At 43.0% G+C, this 19492-nt stretch overlaps 1 protein-coding gene across 1 annotated transcript in view; it reads right to left on the reverse strand.

Annotated features, from left to right (window-relative positions):
* Positions 1-18201, reverse strand: part of LOC138963982 (uncharacterized) — a 31810-nt gene extending 13609 nt beyond the window's left edge. The window contains exon 1 of the mRNA XM_070335847.1: positions 17994-18201. The gene's annotated coding sequence lies outside the window, so the exon portion shown is untranslated. The remainder of the gene's footprint in view (positions 1-17993) is intronic.
* Between the last annotated feature and the right edge of the window lie 1291 nt (positions 18202-19492).

The following is a 19492-nucleotide window of genomic DNA, read 5'->3' on the forward strand; positions in this document are numbered from 1 at the left end:
CCCAGAGTCACCACACAAAGAGAGGATCGCTTCATTCAGAGGCAGGCCATGCAACAAAGAATGGCTACGGCAAACAACGATTAGGCAACGCCTACAAGCTACCACCAACACTGTTGTTAATGGTCAGACGATCCGAAACCGCTTACACAACGTTGGCTTGCGTGCAAGGCGTCCAGTCCAAGGACTAATCACCGAGCAGCTCGCCGAGCCTGGTGCACTCAACATGTGAGGTGGCAACGTCAGCAGTAAGCTCAGGTGTTGTTTACAGATGAGTCCCGCTTTTGCTTGGAACCTGCTGATGGTCGCATCCGAGTGTGGAGGCGTCGCGGAGAGCGCTTCGCAGAAGGCGCTGTTCTGGAACGACAGCGTTTTGGCGGAGGCTCTGTGATGGTCTGGGGAGGGATCAGCACACGTCTGAGGACACATCTGTACCATGTAGTGGGCAACTTGACCGGTGTCCGCTACCAGAATGAGATCCTGCAACCCCTGGTCGTTTCAGACCTCCAAGCGATCGGCCCTCGTGCGATTCTTCAGGATGAAAATGCGCCTCCCCATCGCTCTGCAGCTGTAAACACCTTCATCCAGCAGACCAGGGTCAACAGGATGCGGTGGCCAGCCAACAGCCCGGACCTGAACCCCATAGAGCACATGTGGGACGAGCTCTGTCGTCGGGTACAGCAACATCACCCTCCTCCTGCCAATCTGGGTCAACTGCTGCAATGGCTCCAGCAGCAGTGGAATGGAGTTCCCAGAGCATTCATATGCAACGTGATCCACTCCATGCGCCAACGATGTGTTGAATGCCTGGCACACAACGGAGGGCACACGCGTTATTGACACTGATTCACATTGTTGTGAATTCCATTTCCGAGGGTTGTCACGTTTGACACACTCTAGCTAAATTGTCGCTGCCGCGTTCGATCTTTGCTTTGTTTGTCATTACTCCTTGGTTGTTCAATTATATAATTTTTAAAAAATGAAAGAATTCGGTCTTGTCTGTTGTGTGGCGTGCTTGTAAAAAAGTGATCCTTAACTTTTTTTGATGAGTGTATGTGTCCGTGTACGTGTGTGTGTGTGTGTGTGTGTGTGTGTGTGTGTGTGTGTGTGTGTGTGTGTGCGTGTCTATTTACTTTATAGTTCAGTGATGCGGCATTCACGGTTGGATGACATATCTTACTGCGTCGGTAAAGAGAGAGGGGGCCCGAGAGAGAGAGAGAGAGAGAGACAGAGAGACAGAGAGACAGAGAGACAGAGAGACAGAGAGAGACAGACTAACAGGCAGAGACAGAAACAGACACAGAGATGGACAAGAAGAGGCAGGGAAACAGACAAAGTGACACGTGAGACACAGAGAGGGAGAAATGCGGGCAGAGGGAGAGAGAGAGAGAGAGAGAGAGAGAGAGAGAGAGAGAGAGAGAGAGAGAGAGAGAGAGACAGAGACAGAGACAGAGACAGAGACAGAGAGACAGACAGACAGACAGACAGTCAGACAGAGAAAGAGAGAAAGAGAGAGAGACGGAGAGAGAGCGGGGAAGAGAGAGATTTTCGGAGAGAGAGGAGAGAGAGTGAGAGAGAGAGAGAGAGAGAAGGAGAGAGAGAGAGAGAGAGAGGGGCGGAGAGAGAGAGAGAGAGGGGAGAAAGAGAGAGAGAGAGAGAGAGAGACAGAGACAGAGAGAGAGAGAGAGAGAGAGAGAGAGTGTGTGTGTGTGTGCACCAAGGAATAAGAGAAACGTTTTGTGTGATCTGTATAAATTATCTCAACATTCGTGAAGGATTAATACATATAGCTGGGGAAGACATGGATGAATAAAAATAATGTCCATACTTTCTTCTGCATAGGACATTAATGACAATTTACGGCGTAGTTGAAAATGTTGCAGATGTGTAGCAAAGCATGCAATGATTAATTTAAATCGCAAATTAGTATCAAACTGTCACACGCCCACAGTAACGGTATAATAAATAAGGCTTTGTAAAACTAACTTAATTTGTAAGAATGCAAATCTCCGACATATGCACATTGTGAACATAATCTCAGACAAATTTGACCTTCACAAAACTGAGGTACATGCAGCCTTTTGCTGCAGTGTTAAGATTCCATTTTGCGTATGAATAGCTGACAGTGGCACCTTTGATAGGAGAAACATTTGACGACAGGACACCTCCAAATAAGGGACTCTTTTCATTCAAAGTATCCAAAAACGCTGATCTACGAACTTGACACCAATCAGAAGCAAATTCATGCAAATGAGCACTCTTGTCGAAAAAAACCCACTATACAACTCTCAACACGTGTGTGTGCGTTCGTGGGTGCGAGCGTGCGTGCGCCAGTGTGTGTGCGTGTATGTGTTGTTATTGCTGTTGTTTTCTTTTTCTTTGTGGCCCGCAAAGGAAGGCCTCAGAAAACCCAAATTTATTACGCCGTTTTCAATATTAACGACAACGCCTTGTATTCATCTGTCTGTTTTGATGCCTGTATTCTTTGTCCGTCCTCAGCCTCCTACGTTCGCGGGGTCGCTGTCGAAATAACAGAGACTCTGACAACGCGTTCGTGTTGACAATTAAGTGACAGTCGCATGCAACACAGCAATAAAAAATAATAAAAACATCTTCATAAAGTCAATACAGACCAGCACGTCTAAAGTCGCGGCGAGCGGTATCACGATCTCTGGCGTGGAACAATATTTTATGTTTTTATGGTGTGTTTTTTTCCTCCCCAATTCTCTTGCACAGAATCAAAAACGAAAATGCGTTTATGGTATCCATGGCCTTATGATAGGATCAGGCAGGATACCGTAGGACTAGATTTACGTGAAAATGGAAGTAATATTTGTGCGAGGACGCCTGCACTGCCCAGCCTTAGCTAGAGTTGAGTGCAAACTGCTTGTTCTGGGGCAGTGCTCCGTTTGACTACAATTCAAGTCATTGACTTGCACCGTGTGCGAGTACTAAAAGAAATTTGGTATCAAACGTTATCCTTTACGTCCACTGAGCAAACTGAGATTGTTCCCCTCAACTTACATTGGCTGTTGTGAAACCTGTTGCAGTATGTGCTGTTTTCTCGTTTGTTTGTTTGTGTGTTTGCTTGTTTGTTTGTGTGTTTGTTTGTTTGTTTGTGTGTTTGTTTGTTTGTGTGTTTGTTTGTTTGTGTGTTTGTTTGTTTGTGTGTTTGTTTGTTTGTTTGTGTGTTTGTTTGTTTTTGTGTTTGTTTGTGTCCTTATTGGTCTTTCTGTCTGTCTGTCTGTCTGTCTGTCTGTCTCTCTCTCTCTCTGTCTCTCTGTCTCTCTCTCTCTCTCTCTCTCTCTCTCTCTCTCTCTCTCTCTCTCTCTCTCTCTCTCTCTCCAGCGACAACATTCGCTCTCTTTGTTTGTTTCACTGATTGGGAGACTGATTAACCGATTCATAGATTGACTAATCGATTTACACATTTTCTTCCTGATAAAACCAAAACAGTCCGCTCGAAACACTACACTGGCTGTCGACGTATCGGTAGTATCTACTCTGCCATCTATATAACTTCGAAGGCAAAAGTTTATCATTCATCCAGGGCCGGATCTGGGGGGGGGGGGGGGGGGGTTTCCTGGGGTTCCGGAACCCCCCCCCCCCCTGGCCATCCAATGTACCTCTCAGAGAAAAAAAAAGTGGACTTTGGACCCCTGCCTTCAGTTGGACCCCCCCCCCCCCCTCAAACGAACTTGGTCCGGCCCTGTTCATCTCAAGCGCAAGCATGAGGTGACAAATGTTAATGTCATGGACTCCCTTCCACGGATACACACTAACCTCCGGGCAAAAGGTGTTAGCAAAACAGGCGCGGTAGAGCAATGAACGTTTTGCCGTCTTCATTTAACTTTGATGTATATATTTGTTCCGCAAGATGTGCTATCTGGCAGCTGTTGGTTTCAATCACTGATTAACTTCATGAAATCTTAGACCCATTCTAAAGGATTTTTACAAAAAACATGTTCAGTCTCTCTCTCTCTCTCTCTCTCTCTCTCTCTCTCTCTCTCTCTCTCTCTCTCTCTCTCTCTCTCTCTCCACCCTCTCTCTCTCTCTCTCTCTCTCTCTCACACACTCGCTCTCGCTCTCACACACACACACACACACACACACACACACACACACACACCAATAATCCTAGAGACACACACACACACACACACACACACACACACCAATAATCCTAGAGAGCGCACGCAACAGGAAAAGTGGCATTCTCGTGCAGACAAAAAACAAACAAGGAAAATCATCCATCTGAAAAGAAAATGAGGAAAAGGTAAGGTTTAAATAAGTGTAGGCTACACCTGTCAAACGCACAACGACACAGACTGATGAAACATGTAGGTACACTTCTGTCACTTTCCAATAGAACCTCACCAGCGCTTCCTTCTTCGCCTAGCCTGTACCACATTACCCCCCCCCCCCCTCCCCCCCCCCCCACCGCCCACCCCTGCGTCAGTCATATCTCTAATGCGTCATAGTTACTGGAAGACAAACGACTTTGGTGACAGTCACAATGACCCTACGTAGCTAATATAATGATTGGTGTATATAGCAGAATGTTTTAAAAGAATGTTTTTTTTATTATTATATTGTGTTGTGATCTTGTGTAGCGCGCTTGTGTATGTGTGTTGTGTCGTTGATAGTGGCGCGTTTGTTTGTTGTGTTGCATGTCCGGATCCTTGTCTTGTTTGACACTGATTAGATTCAGTGTTGTGTGGTGCCATGTCACTGTATAATTACATAATTCACTGATAAAAAAATATAAGCTCTCTAAGCCAGATCTTAGTGTCTTCTACTTTTCTGTCACACACACACACCCACACACATATATATATGTATATACACACACGCACACACGAACACACACACACACACACACACACACACACACATTAGCTGTCCAACTCACTCACTCAACTCTTTCTCATTTTCAAAAATAAAAAATGTCGTGTTTGTTTTTTTAACTGAGTACAACATCGAATTAAAAAGGCAAGGAAACTACATCTTCATTTCACCGTCATCATCTAAGCCCCTTGACTGTTACTGTAGCAGTCGCCGAGGGGACGCGAGGGCAGAAGCAGAAACCCTCCAGCTCTCACGTACATTAAAGGTGGTCGTCTACATTTTTTCTTTTTTTCAATAATCTTATGGTTAGATTTTGCTCAAAAGTTATGTCAGATGATGAATGAACCATGGGGAAAAAAGTTATAGAACAAAAAATATATGTAAAAAAAGATTTTATTTTTGGGTAGCGTGACTCACGCTTCCACTATTTTGTTTTCTGTTTGCTGAGAACATGTGCTTTGCCTAAAAATACTGACCAATCAAATTCATGTCACTATGCTTATAGCCACGCCCAAACAAGTGCAGCAACAGTTTGACACTGGAGCGCTGTCCACGCTTTTTTTAAACGCACGAAATGCACGGGATTTGAGAGGAGTTTTGCGCTTGGCATTTTCCAAATAAGGATATCCTACTATGAGTACTACGCTGGAATACTACAATGAATTTTCAAACAGCTACACTGGCGTCGTCTTTCCTGATCGAAAGGGGGTGTATTGTTGATATTTGTAGATAATAGACTCTGCATTTTAATGGTCAAATGGCGATTTCGGTATAAAAATGTAGACAAGGACCTTTAAACGCAATGCAAATAATATCTTCCGTTTGCCTACCGTTAGGAACGTAATTTTTTGCACACACCCTTGGCGCCACAATTCCAAGCTACTCACCAAATTTGAGCTCAATTGACCCCAGAGTACCAGAGATACAGTCTAAACTCTTGAAGATACAAACAAACAAACAACCAGAGCGAATCCTAAATAGCCGCTTTATGATTTGCTCAATTGACCCCAGATCAGCAGAGATACAGTCTAAACTCTTGAAGATACAAACAAACCTTTGCTCTGCATAAAGGCGGCTATAAATACACGAAATCTACTGTGTCGTGCAGCACAATACTTGGATGTAGGCTATCAATCTCTTTTCCGTGTTTTTGACAAACAAGGAGTTTTACAGTGCGTTTGCCAAGCAGAGCTAGAGGACAGTAACATTCTGCATTTGCGACCAAACTACTGACTTGTTGTTTTTGTGAGAGAAAACAAAAACGTAGTGAGGAAGAGGGAATTATCATGAAATGCTCCAATAAGGCTCCGTTTTAGGTCAGAAAAATTTGAGTTTTTTTTATATGAAAGTGTGATGTATTGTGTGTGCCGAGCTCAAACAAAAAGGTGATGACAATATTCCAATGGCAAAGAAAATTACTGCCAGACTTGTTGAACTAAACATCCTCTAACAGCCACACAAATATAAAAGTGACTTTTTTTTTAACAGATCCTCAAAGCCATCGTTTAATGCTTGATGTTGATTTGTTTTGTTTTTTAGATATCTTCTCTACTATGTCCACACCTTGAAAAACGCTCTATAGCTGTTGAGAAAGCGGATACAATACGAACAGCTATCTTGTCCCCCAGTCCCCAAAGCCTCTCTTCTGCTTTCCCCCTCCTCTGCCTTTTGACATCAATATTGATGTTTTTACAGCAACTTCATTTTTGTTAGGTTAATTGTCAGATATGTATTGTGTACGGATACAGAATCTGGGCCGCCTTTATTCAGCAAAATGCCTGCATAAAAAAAGCAGTGCACGCTCTCTCTCTCAGTCTCCAGACTATCTCTGTCTCTCTCGCTCTCTCTCTCTCTCTGTTTCTCTCTGTCTCTCTCTCTCTCTTTCTCCCCCCCCTCTCTCTCTCTCTCTCTCTCTCTCTTACTTTCTCTCTCTCTCAATCAGCAAAATGCCTGCATAAAAAAAGCAGTGCACGCTCTCTCTCTCTCAGTCTCTAGACTATCTCTGTCTCTCTCTTTGCCTGTTTCTCTCTCTCCCCCTCTCTCTCTCTCTCTCTCTCTCTCTGTCTGTTTCTCTCTGTCTCTCTTTCTCCCTCTCTCTCTCTCTCTCAATCAGCAAAATGCCTGCATAAAAAAGCAGTGCACGCTCTCTCTCTCAGTCTCTGGACTATTTCTGTCTCTGTTTGTCTCTCTCTGTGTCTCTGTGTCTCGCTCTCTCTCTCTCTCTCTCTCTCTCTCTCTCTCTCTCTCTCTCTCTCTCTCTCTCTCTCTCTTAACTCTAGATTGCATCATGACTGTTATCGTTTAGGGGCCAAAACACGCAAAGTGTAACAAGTTCACAAATTAATTATGCTTACACCTGCAGGCTTCGCTCATACTGCAATTTGAAATATGATTAAATTTAGTTTTATATTTTGTTTTATATATATATATTCTTTCATATTTTTCCGGGAATAACTAGAACTAGGTCCCAAACAATGTGAACGTAAGCTGTCAACGTCAATGTTCCCCAAAAGTCAAGGTAGAGTAAGAACAAAGTCTGTATAGTAGATCATACGCATGCTTTGGCCAAAAACACTGCTCCTAGCATATATTTATAACCACGTTACGTCCCAAATAGACACTGGGGACAGAAAAACCAAGTTAGCATAGCAGCGTACAAAATGTTAATGTCTGTAGTCCTTTGAGACTGCCCTCATTGTAAGTCCGATCTTTTACTCTGAGAAAGGTGAGGTAGTGTACCATATAATTCATGTTCGAGCCAACTCGACACCCATCCACACCACCATCAAATCGAGAAAATATCAATATATTAATAAATGTGTCAAATACTTTACCTTGTTAAAATGCTTCCTTAATATCCATGTTCTCTCCTTTCCAGCATAACTCTGCGCTTTTTGACACGCTGCTCAGCCCTCTTCCGTGATCTTTTTAAAGCATAACTCAGCAACACAACGCTTGCAAGGAAAAGAGAACACTTGCAATAAAATAAAAAAAAGCAACAAAACGTTTTTGTGACTGCTATCGGTATCTGGGATTCCCCAGTTTTCGTGGAGTTTTAAAACAGCTTTCGCTTACAACATATGGCTGTGGTGTCCACAGAAAAGGCGTAAGGAAGGGAGTGGGAGTTGGGGGGGGGGGGGGCAGTCTGACGAGTCTCTTTGTGTCAGTCTTTTTCTCCGTCTGGTGGTCTAGACACAGAGCCAGAACGAGAGTCGCCTGCAAACTCCATTATTTTGTTCCCTTTCTTTCTTTCTTTATTTGGTGTTTAACGTCGTTTTCAACCACGAAGGGTTAAATTATCGCGACGGGGAAAGGGGGAAGATGGGATAGAACCACCTGTTTCTTGTTCACAAAAGCACTAATCAAAAATTTGCTCCAGGGGCTTGCAACGTAGTACAATATATTACCTTACTGGGAGAATGCAAGTTTTCAGTACAAAGGACTTAACATTTCTTACATACTGCTTGGCTAAAATCTTTACAAAAATTGACTATATTCCATACAAGAAACATTTAACAAGGGCAAAAGGAGAAACAGAATCCGTTAGTCGCCTCTTACGACATGCTGGGGAGCATCGGGTAAATTCTTCCCCCTAACCCGCGGGGGGTATTTTGTTCCCTGAACGAAATTCAAGCTCCAGGATGCAAACACGTGCACGTGAACAAGATTTGTTGCGTGACCTATTTTTGTTGCTTGCAATTTATTATCTACACGAATGTGTATACGGCAACAACGCCGGCGGGTATATAAACTGAGAGAAACCCCGTACTTGCCCAGACTTTTCATAACTTTGCGCAGCTTGGGTTTTAAACTAACATAAAACATTTTGTGTTTGTCATCTCATGGATGTGTCTATTTTAAAGAAGTAACATGATACGATCAACATGGACGCCTACTTTATTTGCTGTCTGTTTGCATGTCATGTATTATTTACACGGATGTGTTTATCTTTGCGTGGTTATGTAAGTGTTGATAAACTAACCGAAAGAAAACTATTATTTACACTAATATTTACAATACGACGCATCTAATTTAGTGTTGTTTAAAATAATATAAATCTCTAATTTACACCAAAGTCTAGGTGAATAGTTCCATGTCAGTGGACAAGGTCATACACTGGCACACACACACACAAAGACACACACACACTGACGCGCGCGCACGTTCCGCTTATATAATATTTACAAGAAGATGGCAGTTGCAGCTTCAACGACTTGCTGTCAGCCAATAACTGAGATTTGGTCAATTAATTTGAAAACAACAATTCTAAGTTTGCATCTGAACTTCAATTTAGGTCAGCATCTTATACCTGTTTGGTTTCCTCAGACAGAGGAATGCACACATTCAGTCACGCCCTTGCAGTTTGCTCAAAGATCTTCTACTACTACGCTAGCAGTGCCGAATTTCTTTGGTTTGCTGGTCTGTCTCTGTTTAGCCACGCAGTGTGCACGTTCTAACCGTCTCAGCAACGCTAGCGGGCAGTGAAGAGGGTCTTGATATGTAGACGCATGCAAAATTATGGCGGTGACGGATTTCGTTTCTATCGATGTGTATCTTTCCGCGTCGTGTGTCTTTTTCTTGATAAACAAACATGAAACATTGCCAACTCACCGTTATGTGTCTACGTCCGTCTTGGGGCGTTCTGTTATTCCACTCTATAATTGCCTTGTCAGCTGGAACCTTGAACATCCGCGAGTGTTCAGACCACTGAGGTTTTGACATATATCTGCGAGTGGGGCACTGCAGCTAGCACCATAGGCGCGGGAAGCAGAAATACAACAAGTCGCGTAAGGCGAAAATACAATATTTAGTCAAGTAGCTGTCGAACTCACAGAATGAAACTGAACGCAATGCCATTTTTCAGCAAGACCGTATACTCGTAGCATCGTCAGTCCACCGCTCATGGCAAAGGCAGTGAAATTGACAAGAAGAGCGGGGTAGTAGTTGCGCTAAGAAGGATAGCACGCGTTTCTGTACCTCTCTTTGTTTTAACTTTCTGAGCGTGTTTTTAATCCAAACGTATCATATCTATATGTTTTTGGAATCAGGAACCGACAAGGAATAAGATGAAAGTGTTTTTAAATTGATTTCGACAATTTAATTTTGATAATAATTTTTATATATTTAATTTTCAGAGCTTGTTTTTAATCCGAATATAACATATTTATATGTTTTTGGAATCAGCAAATGATGGAGAATAAGATAAACGTAAATTTGGATCGTTTTATAATTTTTTTTTTTTTTTTTACAATTTTCAGATTTTTAATGACCAAAGTCATTAATTAATTTTTAATCCACCAAGCTGAAATGCAATACCGAAGTCCGAGCTTCGTCGAAGATTACTTGACCAAAATTTCAACCAATTTGGTTGAAAAATGAGGGCGTGACAGTGCCGCCTCAACTTTCACGAAAAGCCGGATATGACGTCATCAAAGACATTTATCAAAAAAATGAAAAAAACGTTCGGGGATTTCATACCCAGAAACTCTCATGTCAAATTTCATAAAGATCGGTCCAGTAGTTTAGTCTGAATCGCTCTACACACACACACACACACAGACACACACACACACACACGCACATACACCACGACCCTCGTTTCGATTCCCCCTCGATGTTAAAATATTTAGTCAAAACTTGACTAAATATAAAAATGGTCATCGCAAGCAAGCAAAACATTTTAAATGCCCGAGATAGCATACATTTATATCGGAAATACTATGTTCATTGTACGTTGATAATATTTGATTTAATTTTGTAAGAGTTGATGAAAATGATAATTATATGAGGCGCTTGGCAAAAACAAGAATTGCGGTTTTAAGATTTAAAGACACCTTCTTTGCCGTGCAAACCATATTGCAAATCACCATGGATACGACCATGCTCTTGCGTGGAATAAGTGCATCCTCCCACTGACCCACCGAGACATCTACCACAACTCAACAGTCAGGTTGTTTCCTCTTCGTGCAGAGTGGGACATTTAGTTGATGACCTCACACCAAATATCAATGTTGAGCTAATTTCCATTGGGTTTGCTTACTTTAAAATACTTCAAGTTACGTACCATTCCTAACATCAGTACAACATTTCGTCACGTTGATCAAAACACACATACCAACCCCCCCCCCCCCCCCCCCCCACCCCCACCACCCCCCCACCCCCCCCCCCCCACACCCCAATAAAACCCCACCCCCCTCTCACCCCCTCCGCGAAGGACAAAAAGATCTGCTATTTCAGTGCTGCATTTTCCTTTGTAAAAGTCATACGTCAGTATCGTTCCAATGCTAAGCACTTCCCGAATGAACTGCCTCTTCTCACAGTAAAAATATTGTCATGTTCATGATACATATTGATAAAAGGGCTTGCAAAGAGAAAGCAAACATCCGCTACAATGCCTAGTAAGTACGCCACGCGTCTGTGGGGCACGGTTGGCACTTGCGCTCGGAAGCGAGAGGTTGCGAGTTCGACCCTGGGTCAGGGCGTTAACAATTTTCTCCCCCCTTTCCTAACCTAGGTGGTGGGTTGAAGTGCTAGTCTTTCGGATGAGACGAAAAACCGAGGTCCCTTCTTGTACATTACATTGGGGTGTGCACGTTAAAGATCCCACGATTGACAAAAGGGTCTTTCCTGGCAAAATTGTATAGGCATAGATAAAAATGTCCACCAAAATACCCGTGTGACTTGGAATAATAGGCCGTGAAAAGTAGGATATGCGCCGAAATGGCTGCGATCTGCTGGCCGATGTGAATGCGTGATGTATTGTGTAAAAAAAATTCCATCTCACACGGCATACATAAATCCCTGCGCCTTGAATATGTGCGCGATATAAATTGCATAAAATAAAAAAAATAAAAAATAAAAATAAGTCCCTGCGCTTAGAACTGTACCCACGGAATACGCGCGATATAAGCCTCATATTGATTGAATGATTAAAGGCGTCCGCCTCGTGATCGGGAGGTCGTGGGTTCGAACCCTAAGACTTTAAAATTGGCAATCTAGTGGCTGCTCCCCCTAGCTCTGGCATTATGGGGTTAGTGCTAGGACTGGTTGGTCCGGTGTCAGAATAATGTGACTGGGTGAGACATGAAGCCTGTGCTGCGACTTCTGTCTTGTGTGTGGCGCACGTTAAATATATATATGTCAAAGCAGCACCGCCCTGATATGGCCCTTCGTGGTCGGCTGGGCGTTAAGCAAACAAACAAACAAACCGCCCTGATATGGCCCTTCGTGGTCGGCTGGGCGTTAAGCAAACAAAACACACAAAAACGCGTCTGTGGGCAATTCATACGTTTGTTGTTCCAATACAATTTGTTGGATGAAAGTCGCTTGTTCATTTCAATGCTTGTTATTCTCTCAGGTTCCACTGTATAACATTTCACTTTATACACGTACTACTTCTGCTCTCAAGGCTGTCTCAATAGAAGTCTTGTCACGTTCAAAATACAATGACATAAAAAGCTAAAAGAGAGACTGAGAGAGAGCAAACATCCGCACTGCGCTCGTGTAGTGTCAGGCATACGTTTTATTTGCAGTACATAATTAATATATCTATCCAGTCAGCTCTCAGTGTTTGGAGGAGTCAACCAAAAAAGGGGCCACTTTAAGCCGGCGGGGACGGAGGAGAAGTGGGGTGGGAGGGGGTTGAGAAGAACGGGCGGAATGGAGGACTGGTCGGGAAGCAAAAACAAGTTGTTTTTTTTGCAATGTGCTTGTCAACATGTGTCGCCGTGCCTGACTCGACGCAGAGCCACCACGTACATGTTTCCACGACTAGGAATAGAGCGTTGCACTATAGGGATAGATTTTAAGGGACACTGGTATAAAGTTGTACATTACAAACCGTGCTGGTCAGGGCCGGACCTGGGCGGGGGGGGGGGGGGGTCCTGGGTTCCAGAACCTCCCCTCCCCCCCCCCCCACACCCCTGGCCGCCTGATGTATCTCGTCTCATCTTTTGTGTGTGTTTGTGTGTGTGTGTGTGTGTGTGTAAATGTTGGAGACAATTTGGTTTCCAGACACGGGGATAGACCCAAATATTACGATTGAAATGTAAAATTGTCTCACCGTTTGCCCCCTTGACCCCTGAACAGGGCGTCGCCTTTGTAGCCCACAATTAGGGGCCTGGGCGGCCTCTGGACCCCTACCTCATTATTTTACCCCCTCCCCCCCCTCTCTATTTTACTTGATTCAGTCCTGCTGGTCACCGTAACATGAGCAGCAAATTAACGATAAACCTGCAGTCAATTTCTGCGATCAATCTCAGATTGCAGTGGCATCTATAAGGTGGCTGCGGTTGACCAAAGAAGATACAACAATAATAATAAAGCAATTCACCAAGGGATGACACATCCGAGCCTTGGTCGACACACATACAGGCGTTATATTTATAATTATATAAAAATGCACTGGTCCGGTGGAACGAAAACAAAGCAGTCACTGTCGTGGGTCACTTGTGTAAAAAAGGGTTATAAACTGAGAAACACTCCTTTGAAACTTTGGCACATAATTATAGATCCACTTGCACCCACCTTCTTATACGAACGTTTTTTTGACAAAATTCATTCCGATTCAAAGTACACATTATCAAATGTTAACTGAGAGTGCACAATGACACGCATGTGCATCTATATACACAAGCAGGTGCGTACTAGATCTCTGTCTGTCTGTCTGTCTGTCTGTCTGTCTGTCTGTCTGTCTGTCTGTCTGTCTGTCTGTCTGTCTGTCTGTCTGTCTGTCTGTCTGTCTGTCTGTCTCTCTCTCTCTCTCTCTCTCTCTCTTTCTTTCTTTCTTTCTTTATTTGGTGTTTAACGTCGTTTTCAACCACGAAGGTTATATCGCAACGGGGGAAGGGGGAAGATGGGATAGAGCCACTTGTCAATTGTTTCTTGTTCACAAAAGCACTAATCAAAAATTTGCTCCAGGGGCTTGCAACGTAGTACAATATATTATATTACCTTACTGGTAGAATGCAAGTTTCCAGTACAAAGGACTTAACATTTCTTACATGTCATACTGCTTGACTAAAATCTTTACAAACATTGACTATATTCAGATACAAGAAACACTTAACAAGGGTAAAAGGAGAAACAGAATCCGTTAGTCGCCTCTTACGACATGCTGGGGAGCATCGGGTAAATTCTTTCTCGTCCCAACCAATATGGGACTCCCCCTAACCCGCGGGGAGTCCTCTCTCTCTCTCTCTCTCTCTCTGTGTCTCTGTCTCTGTCTCTGTCTCTGTCTCTGTCTCTCTCTCTCTCTCTCTCTCTCTCTCTCTCTCTCTCAATAGAAAAAGAATAAGGGAGGAAGAAGAACAAGGCGTGCAAACTTGCCTGCCATCATGTGCTGAATGGCTGCACTGTTGTTCTCTTTATTATTATTAGTATTTTTACATTTAGTCAAGTTTTGACTAAATGCTTTAACATAGAGGGGGAATCGAGACGAGGGTCGTGGTGTATGTGTGTGTGTGTGTGTCTGTCTGTCTGTCTGTGCGTGTGTGTGTGTAGAGCGATTCAGACCAAACTACTGGACCGATCTTTATGAAATTTGACATGAGAGTTCCTGGGAATGATGTCCCCGGAGTGTTTTTTCTTTTTTTCGATAAATACCTTTGATGACGTCATATCCGGCTTTTTGTAAAAGTTGAGGCGGCACTGTCACACCCTCATTTTTCAATCAAATTGATTTAAACTTGTGTAAAGCAATCTTCGACAAAGGACGGACTTCGGTATTGCATTTCAGCTTGGTGGCTTACAAATTAATTAATGACTTTGGTCATTAAAAATCTGAACATTGTAATACATTTTTTTTATATAAAACGATCCAAATTTACGTTCGTCTTATTCTACATTATTTCCTGATTCCAAAAACATATAAATATGTTATATTTGGATTAAAAACAAGCTCTGAAAATTAAAAATATAAAAATTATGATCAAAATTAAATTTCCGAAATCGATTTAAAAACATTTTCATCTTATTCCTTGTCGGTTCCTGATTCAAAAAACATATAGATATGATCATTATGTTTGGATTAAAAACACGCTCAGAAAGTTAAAACGAAGAGAGGAAACGAAAAGCGTGCTATGCAGCACAGCGAAACCACTACCGCGCTGAACAGGCTCGTCAGTTTCACTCCGTTTTGCACAAGCGGCGGACTACGGTCATTGTGAAAAAATGCAGTGCGTTCAGTTTCATTCTGTGAGTTCCACAGCTTGACTAAATGTAGTAATTTTGCTGCCTTACGCGACTTGTTTATTAGTAGTATAAGTATTAGTATTTGTCTTATTGTAACTATCATAACTATAAAAACTATTAGCATTATATAAATCATCATCATCATCAGCATCAGCAGCATCAGCATTATGCATTTTAATTTTGTTCGTATGTAAAAGAAAGAGTCACGGACCTTTATCAGTGAAACCAAAGCTCTTTGATGTGACTGTTGTTGAAGCTCTTTGATGTGACTGTTGTTGAAGCTCTTTGATGTGACTGTTGTTGAAGCTCTTTGGGGAGACTGCTACATGAACAGTCACACCAAAAGCTCCAGAAAGTCCGTGCGGGAAACGGAAGCTCTTTATTATGGGGGCGAGGACGCCCCCATTCTATACGGATAGTTTCGAGGTTGACTATGGGCAGCGCCATTTTGTTGTGAAATACGTCATCAGTTTGTGTACACAGGAAGTTGTGACATCCGTCACCCTATGGGAGGGGTGACGTCAAAATTGTTCATCTGTAGAAAGTTGTGAAATCCGTCACCCTATGGGAGGGGTGACGTCAAAATTGGTCATCACAGAGTTTGTGTAACACAGGAGGTTGTGAAATACGTCACCCTATGGGAGGGGTGACGTCAAAATTGTTCAACAAAAACATGATATGTCGCATTGTGCAGGGTCAACTGCAACAAACTCAAACCGAGCCATTCATACCTAGCTGTATTTGAGTGACTTATATACCCGACATTTTTATTTCTTATTTTTAGCACAGGTGTAGGAAAAATCATGAACCAAAATGTTATTTATTTTCTAATTTAACATTTTTTTTACAAATATGACCATGGTCTTTTAAACATACAGTGACATTAAACATTGTTATGTTAAAAAAAAGAAAAAAGAAAAAAAGCTTTTGTGCACAAATCAGAAAATACATTGTACATTTTACCTACAGGCCAAACCGTGAGTGTCTGTGGCAAAGCCCGACCCAGGAAATTGCACTGATTTTATATTTAGATCAGAGAGAAATTGTCAAGAACAGGCGCTTGCATTTGGATGTGTCCAATGATAGTAGGTTTGGTTGTGATCAATCAGAATAATGTAGGAATAAAAATGTATGACAGTTTAGTATGATGACATGTAATTCACATATGCTGAAATATGATATTATACATCATGTAATATTATTATGGCTGTTGCCATGACCATGAAACCCAACAAAGGTTTAATGTAATGTAATTCAAAATACCAAAACCGAGCACCTATTAATCTCGTCTTTGCGCGTGAAGATTGAGGCCGTCTGCCAGCAGCGGTTAGGTCATACAGTGGAACCCCTCTCTAGCGACCTTTAAAATGTTGACAAAAATCGGTCCTTGTGGAGGGGGGTCCTTACAGAGGGAGGGGGGCGGAGTCAGGGGGCCACAAAGAAAGTCAGATTTAAAAAAAAAAAAGAAAACAGAGAAGTTTGAGTTGCTGACGACCGTTCTCTCTGAAAGCAAACTGCTTCGATTTCATGTTTGTCCTTGGTGTCCACCAGTTCTGGTGCATGTACTACCCTGGCCAAGTTTCCTCTCAAGACATCAAAGAGACCGCCCCAGTATACTCTACAGCCTCTGGGCGAACCACCTCTCATAGCTAAAACTGGGTCAATGACCCCTGGGAAGAAGGTCAGTGTCTATAAAATTTTACTCCTAGGCCTGCGGCCAGGGGGGGGGGGGGGGGAGTATACCGGTACCATTTGAGAATCAGACCAAATGAGAATTGAACCATTTGAGAACATCCTTTTTTTTCAATCACTACATCGAAGGCCTGCGGCCCGGGGTTCACAAGGGTTGGTTTGTTTGTTTGTTTCAAACCCACACCCATATACACACATTTCCCATTTAAACCATTTGTCGGCCCCCTGTCGATATTTATCGACTAAGTTCCTTGTAGTCACACTATCACGTGCTTTCAAAGTGGAAAAGGACAGAGTAGGAGTACAGTACACATACATGTAGTACGTGTACATGTCCCACTTAGTAAATAGAATTCTGCATGCGCCCCGTGTACTGAGCCAGCTGATCCCGGGGTTACTGTGTGAGACAGGGACGAAACCTCACCATTATTCATCCCAGACTACACAAAGCTCCCCTAGGCGACAGTCTTACTTACTGGGCATAACCAAAGAGTGTTACCCTACGGATTTCTGTACAAGCTCTTTGGCATGACTATCTCATTTACACGGAGAGAGAGAGAGAGAGAGAGAGAGAGAGAGAGAGATACAGAGAGAAAGAGAGACTGAGAGAGAGACAGAGAGACAGAGATAGAGACAGAGAGACAGAGAGAGACAGAGAGAGAGAGAGAGAGACAGAGAGAGAGAGAGAGACAGAGAGAGAGCGTGTGTGTGTGCCCGTGTGTGTGTGTGTGTCACACTAGTGTGTGTGTGCGTGCGTGCGTGTGTGTGTGTGTGCGTGCGTGTGTGTGTGTGTCACACCAGTGTGTGTGTGCGTGCGTGCGTGTGTGTGTGTGTGTGTGCACCAGAGATACATGTATGTATAAGATAAGATAAGATAATTCCGTATTTTAACGAGGGTAATTGACTAAGCAGTGTTCGGCTTTATTATATTATATGGAATAATATCTCACCCTAACGAGATACTTTCTTTCTTTATTTGGTGTTTAACGTCGTTTTCAACCACGAAGGTTATATCGCGACGGAACCGTGACGAGATACTAATCGACTATCGAACGAGAGAGAGAGAGAGAGAGAGAGAGAGAGAGAGAGAGAGAGAGAGACTAGTGAGAGAGAGAGAGAGAAAGAAAGAAGGCGACAGAGCCGAAGCTCTGGTAAATGGTGACAAACATAAACCGTGGCTCACATACGGCAGACACGATATAACACTCAACGAAACGTACACCAGCTGCACCTTCAAAACAAACCAAACATATATCTTCACCCACCTTCTAATCCACAACTTCCCAGCGAAAATCATTCCAATTCAACGTACACATCGCCGACTTTGAAGAACACACAACCGCATTTGTACACACAGACACTGAGACACACATGTTATAAACAACATCCATGCAGTCGTGGTGAATAAACCTACACTACAAACTAAGGAAATACGAGGGATGCTTTTGCATTCTTCTCTGCTTAGAAACTGACAGGGTCAGATCGTGCCCCTAAGGGGGTCTAACCAATCAGCGTTCGCCTTGGCGTGACACGGATCAGCGGCGTACACACACACACGAAGCCATTCAGCAACACGGCACGAGGAGGGCACACAAACCGTAGGCGCCTGATATGAGTGTCTTGGATGGTTGGAGCTATTAACAGCGTGACGATGTTCGGATATGTATTGTGTTGTAGGTATTATTTGTTTGTTTGTGTTATGGAGGGTTTTGTGGGGATTTTATGTTTTGTATTGCAATTTGTTTTTAATTTTTATGTTGGTGTTTTTATTGTGTAAGGGTTGTTTTTTTTTTTTGGGGGGGGGGGGAGTGGTCAGTTAGTCTGAAGTGTGTGAGTGTGTGCAAAAAAGAAAAAAAAAAAAAAAAAAAGATTTTCTATGTTGATTCTATGACCATTTCTAAGTTCAAATGGCACCATTTTGCTTCTTTGGGCAAAAAAAAAATTCCGGGGGGGGCATGCCCCCGGACCCCCCTAGCAAATTCGGGCGCTTCGCGCCCATCACATTCACTTTCGATTCAAAGTGCCCCCCCCCCCCCTTACAAAGCAACTGATCCGCCCCTGGTGTGTGTGTGTGTGTGTGTGTGTGTGTGTGTGTGTGTGTCTGTGTGTGTGTGTATGTGTGTGTGTGTCTGTGTCTGTGTCTGGGTGTTCTCCCGGCATAGGTTGTTGTTTACTTCTTCTTCTTGGTGTTTGTGAACACGCGTTGCCAGGAGGAAAACACCAACGGACACCAGAACCTCCAAATATTGTGAATGTAAACGACTGAATAACACTTATAGGCTCAGTCATTACCAGCCCAAGTGTCGTGTCAGTCACGGTTGCAGTTTACTGCCTGACTGCATTGCAACCGCGCTAATTATGTTGTTTAATGCTATTGCAATCGTTTTTTTTTATCGGGTCAAGTTAGTATTACTGTTTTCGTGAACAGATTTAATCGTTCTGTCAACCTCCTGTGAGGCGGAATAGGGCATTAAACTCGCAGCGAACGCAGGCACCGTCTTTTTTGTGAAGAAACGTACCTGGGGTCAACATAGTACATGGAAAAACAACTGACCATTTCCCCATTAAGGCACGGATTTACAACACTGCTCAATGTCTTTGTCATTCTCATCTTCACAATTAGACAATAGTATACACTGTATCATATAAAAGACGTGGACTTTGACCTGTTAAGTACTATGGGGTCAAGATTTCGCCGGAAATTACTGACTCACATGCGTACTAGGGGAGTTGCCAATAAACCGGTCCGGACACAATCAAAGCC

This window comes from Littorina saxatilis, linkage group LG1 (genome assembly GCF_037325665.1).
Source record: "Littorina saxatilis isolate snail1 linkage group LG1, US_GU_Lsax_2.0, whole genome shotgun sequence".
NCBI lineage: Eukaryota > Metazoa > Mollusca > Gastropoda > Littorinimorpha > Littorinidae > Littorina > Littorina saxatilis.